This window comes from Rhinichthys klamathensis, unplaced genomic scaffold (genome assembly GCF_029890125.1).
Source record: "Rhinichthys klamathensis goyatoka isolate OS25496 unplaced genomic scaffold, OSU_Roscu_1.1 h1tg000768l_1, whole genome shotgun sequence".
In the NCBI taxonomy this organism is placed as follows: domain Eukaryota; kingdom Metazoa; phylum Chordata; class Actinopteri; order Cypriniformes; family Leuciscidae; genus Rhinichthys; species Rhinichthys klamathensis.
The window spans coordinates 66432-72560 of NW_026607168.1; positions in this window are offsets into that span (position 1 = coordinate 66432).

Below are 6129 nucleotides of genomic sequence, written 5' to 3' on the forward strand. Positions count from 1 at the left end.
GAAACAACGGAGATATTAGATATACATTTTTTCTTGGATTTTTCGTGATAAAATAAGTAAAAATAGAGTCAAATGTTACAATAGTTAAAGGTATGTGAAGAAAATGATATTGCTCAGAGGCTGCTCTTTCACAGCTCAGGAGACTTAATGGAGAACTCAGATGTGAGTATCAATTTCGTCTTTAAAATGTCCTGCTAAATTAATTTGGTAAACACAAATGTTACAGTAAAAGAATACGAGTAGCATAACTCAGATCATTTGGTAATGTTTGATGAGAAATATTTGAGTTCATATTGAGATCTTTGACATTTGATTTCAGACTAAAATCTGCAAATCTGAGCACAGTTTGAGACGTTTAGAGATCTCTTCTGAAACTCTGAAGGAGGCACGTGTGAGATCACTGGCTCTTTTTCTCAGCAGAATGAATATAAGAAGCAGGAGACTCAAGCAAAGGTCTGCATTTGCTCTCCATTGAATATTATTGCTGTCCAGGAGAAACAGTTGAGATTGAGGAGAGTCTGAGAGAAAAGATGTGTGCTCAGAAGTTGCTCTTTTTTTGCTCCATAGACATTTACAATAAACATAAATCTTTTCTCAGATGTTTCTCTTAAAATGTAATTAACACAAATAGGGAATTGTTGACATTAAGAATGAATGTAGAGAACTATAATTTGATGAGAAATAGGAGTTCAATTTAGGAGTTTTGATTGCAGACTTTGGCAAATCCGAGCACAGTTTAAAACACTTTGAAATCTCTTCTAAAACTTTATTGAGTTTACTGAGAAGCCCATGCAAATGACTGCATCTGATCTCTTTTTAATATCACCGATATATTGACATGTTTAAAAAGATCTAATTAGTGATTTTTCTTTCCTTTTTTTGCTCCGGCAGAAATTTGAATGCTCACAAGTTGCTCGGGAAAGCAGTTTCATTTACAGTAAGAATCAATTTAGTCAATGGAAAATTGTTTACATACATATAGTGCTATAAAGTGAAAGTGGATAGTATAACTTAAAATCTGATGAGAAATATTTGAGCTCATACTGCAGATCTCAGACTTTTGATTGGAGGAATCTTGTCAAATTCAAGCAGATATTATGAGATCTCTTATGAAAATCCAGAGATGTGCAACATGAAATGACTTCATTTCAAATCTCATTTAGTTCTAGATTGATATTAAAGAGTTGTTTCGCTCGTGTGTTACAGATCTAGCCGTGCCTGTTGTAATTTTCCATGTAGCTCAGAGACACTCAAGGCTTTCTGGTACTGAAAGGGTACAAGAGGAGGATGGATGTTGTTGGCCGACTGCTGTGATTGCAGTGTCTCGTCCTCCCATAAGGGATAAATATTGTGCCCCGCCTCCCTCTCAGAGAGTCTCCATACACACATCAGTAAGGTCATAGTGCCCTGACCACAATTACTGGCAGGACCCGAGCAGACCCTTTTTCTGCTGCAATAGGGACATAGTGATGGCTCCAGACTTCCTCCTCTTGTTCCCTCTTCATCAGGATCAGCAAAGTAAGATATAGTAGGAGAGAGAGAGAGAGAGAATGAGGGGGCGAGTGAAAAAATCCATCTATGGTGGTTTTCTATCCCGTGGCCCTAAAATGGCAACTCTAGAGTTTGTACGGTTCTCCCGTGCTCTTTAAAAGCTCAGCTTGTGAAGAGGCTTTTAAGACCATTTCGTAGATTCCGGACTCTATTATTACCTCAGTTGTTTACCTCTTTACATCTAACAGTGTACCTGTGTGCTTCCACAATCCATTGATTTCTTTCAGTGCGTTCTCACTCTTTTAGAAAGAGAGAAAACCGTCAGCATGAGGAGAGGCTGGCTGTTGATACTCCCTCAGTGTGCTTTAAAGAACGACTCGCAGAGAAATCCATGCTGACCATTACACCTCTCCTGTGAATTTAGGGAATCGTTCAACTAAAAACTTCATATTATGTTGCAATTTCTCTCTTTCTGTTGTTCCAAACCCTTTCAAAAGGAGTCATTTTTAATCATGTATAAGGCTTTTCCATTAACTTACAATTAAGGTGAACTAGAGCGTTCACACTTGAAAAATGAAGCCATTGTGTCAGTGGGAGTCAGATCAGTCCGATTCATGTGGAATCATTTAGACGATTTTGTGAATTGGATCAATGATTCATTGCAGATATCTGACTCAAAAGAAGGATTCATTCATGAATCAGACAATTCTTTTTGTAACTTTTGGAAGAGACTCTGTCATGACAGTAAAATACTGTCATTATTTTTCGGCGTGCCCTCCCAGTCCATTAAATTTAGGCGTAGGAAGTATGAGTGATTTTAAACAGGATATGCTGAATAAGTCTGTCAAGCCAATCAAAGTAGAGAATAATTCAATTACAGGCCAAATGAACCACTCCCACACAACAAAACTACTGCTAATGGGCTGCAGCTTCCAAATAAAAAGGACACCGGTTTTCTCTACTCAAAGGCTTTGTGCAGAATTGAATACTGTTTTTCTTCAGAGTATATACTACATGGCGTACTGCATGCTAATTTTTAAAAATGTATGAATAAGTATGCAATATGCAGTGATACTTGTTTCAAACAGTACGCTACATTGTTGTCACACATCCACATGGAATTGCATGTTTAATTCAGAAAGTGCCATCCATTTATCTCTGAAATAAATATGGTTATTTGTTTACTTAAAATATAACTTTATTTATCTTATATATAACTGCATCTTTTTTTAATACAAATTTATTTTAATTTTTTTTTTTTTTATTAACATTCAATTAGGCAATATTTAGCCCTCTGGTTGTTATTTTTTTTTTTTACTTCATCTGAATGGTACGACACTTGGTAAATGTTTTGCCATAAATGGATCATAACTATTCCATAAATATAATTTAGAACCATAAAATCCCATAAAACTAGTCTGTCATTTTTGACCACCACACGATCAGCACTAGAGGGTTAAAGGGATAGTTCGCCCAAAAACGAACGCGTTGTCATCATTCACTCACCCACAAGTTGTTCCAAACCTGTATGAGTTTCTTTCTTCTGTTGAACACAAAAGAAGATATTTTGAAGAATGTTGGTAACCAGACATTTGATTGAACCCATTGACTTCAATGGTATTTTTTTTCCTACTGTGGAAGTCAGTGGCCTCATGGAATTTCATGTTTAATTCAATAAAAAAACGATTGATTTCAAATTCAATTTTATTAAAACTTTCTGGTGCTGTTCTGTCATTTTTGACCGAAAATGTTTACGTTTTTTATTTTTATTTTTTTTGCATTTTTTTACTTCATCAAAATTGTACGAGACTTGGTACAGGTTTTGGCACTTAATGTGTGAACACAAACACACAATTTTTTCTGTTTTTAGTTCAACAGGAGAAAGAAACTCATACAGGTTTGGAACAATATAAGGGTTATTAGTAAATGACAGAATATTCATTTATGGGTGAACTATCCCTTTAAAATGTGTCTTAAATTTTGGCATGTTTTATTTATTGAAATCTATTTATTTTTAGTAACATTTTATTTGAAAATGTCTATAAATGTTGCCATTTATTTAAAATCAATTTTTAAGTTGTATGATATCAGTGATATCTGAACCTGGAGAGATCTAAAGAGACGTATTATGAGAGAAGCGGAGAGTAGTGACCTGGCTGCAAGTTACTCAATCCCCATCAAACTAATGTCCTGCCACAGAGAGAGAGACCAGTGCAGAGTGGACCGGAGTAAAAGCACTCCTGGAACGGGTACAAGGAAAGGCTTTTACACCTGCAGTGGTTAATATATGGATCTCCACACTCCTGCTGTCCACTGCCACACACAATAAAGCAAACCATCGACCTGTATGCGCTACATTTGCATATCCGGTTAAGTTATGAGTAATGTCAAATTAAAATAACACAATAAGTTTGTGAATTTATTGCAACTAATAAAATGTGACCCTTCCACCTCAGTATTAAATAAAAGGCAGGGTAGGCAGGTTTTTTCTAAAACACTTTTTCCCAAAACTGTCTTTATAATACATATTTAAAATGTAAGTACTCTGAAAAGGAGAATATAAAAATCGAGTGTCTGTAGTCCTCTCAGGGCTCCAATAAACACAGCTACTCTTTCCATTCGGAACGAATGAAATGATTGGCTGGGCGACTGTCACTATCCCTCGCTACAATGGTTACCACCACATGCACGCGCTCGGTTGACTAGCTCGTTACCCGAATCAAACTCAATAGGAGCTGGAGGACGCGTTTACAAGCGCCGAGCGGAGAGGAGCGCAGTGTGACATCATGTCAGAATCACATGTAAGAAAATACCTAACTTTATCATTATGAATATAAACAACTAATATGGCTGTTAGTACTCACTATCAAGCTAGCATATCGATAAAGTTTTAAATATATTGAGTTTGATTCGGTAACGAGCTATAACATAAGGCAAAGCTAAAAACAGGTTGCATTGATACACGTTTTCCCGTTACCAACAGTTACACTGTGATGAAGGTGAATTTCGTGTAAGATTTTTCTTGTTTTCCATGTGAGAGCTTCCACGATGAGAGCCTCTCCTCTTCCAAAATGAGCGAGTCAACCGAGTGCGCGCATGTGGGCCATGGTAGCGAGGGAGAGTGACAGTCACCCAGCCAATCATTTCATTCGTTATGAATGGAAAGAGTAGCTGTGTTTATTGGAGCCCTGCAGAGGACTACAGACACTCGATTTTTATACTCTCATTTTCAGAGTACTTACATTTTAAATATGTATTGGTAATATATAAAGACAGTTTAAACAAATTTGGGCAAAAGTGTTTTAGAAAAAACCTGCCTTTAAAAAAGATTGTTTAGTTGTTCTTAGGGGAATGATATGTGGTTGTTGGGTCGTTTTTAGGGAGACAACTCAAAGCAAGCAATGGACCAGCACTATAATGCATTTCAGTTAGCAGACCATTTAGATTAGGGGTGTCCAATCCTGCTTCTGGAGGGCCACTGTCCTGCAGAGTTTAGCTCCAACCCCTATTATACACACCTGAAGCAGATAATCAAGGTCTTACTAAGCGAAACTCAGGCAGGAGTGTTGAGGAGAGTTGGAGCTGAACTCCGCAGGACAGTGGCCCTCCAGGACCGAGTTTGGACACCCCTGATTTAAATGAACAGTATACAGTTTGGTTTTTCTGTAAAAAAGTTAATAAAAACAACAAAAAGGCTACTATTTGTTTTGCTGAGCAGTGCAGGGTGTGTCCATCTCTGGTTCAGCAGCTTTTGCCTCATCTTCTTCTCACATCATCATCTCTCTACCAGGAACCAGTCCCCAGCAACACCCAAATCATAGTATTCAGAGCAGCAGTGTTAGTGAGACTCGCTGGGGTAAACCTGGGATCGATTGGCTCATGCTGCTGGGGGTTTTGGTAATGTAACTGAATCTAGGTTCTCTCATTAGGGACACGAGAAGCCCGTCTTCATGCAGATGAGCCGAAACTCGAGGAGCAGTTCGCCAAAGACTAATGAACATGCAGCATCTCCTCTCATGCCTCCGTTCTGGCTCGCTCTTACAGTTGTCTCCATTTCTGCCTCTTTTGTGTATTAGCTCACTCACGGTCTAATTTCCACTGCCCCTCTTAACTGAAATTAAAGCAAAATCAAGGCCGGATTATATATAGGCACCCCATTGACATGCGAGCATAGTGCACGTTTTTAATTATTTTTTCACTCTAATAGTAAAACACTGTAAGAAAATTAATATCTAAAGGCCCACTGAAGTGCCTTGAAACACGCAGCATTATTCAATATGTTGACGTAATTTCCACTGAAACAGGAAGACAGGGCGGGACTTATCGATCAGCCACTCTCCCTTTTTAAAATAGCCAATAGCATTTTGTTCATGTCACAGCTCGCCCAGAGCTGTTGAGCTTGGTAAAGCCACAGTTTCCTTCTAAAATCTTCTCCATATCGCTTTAAAATAAAGCATTCTGCAGAATTCAAACGGGTCCGGTACATTTTGCGGTCTGCACCGACTCAGGCATAAGATCCGCTCTGTGCTCTCGTGTCTCTGGACGGGAGCGGTTCACGTGACACTGACGTGAAACCAGACTTCATTTGCCTCAATGGAAAGCACACTGTCTGAATCGTTCCCTATCCCCTATTTAGAG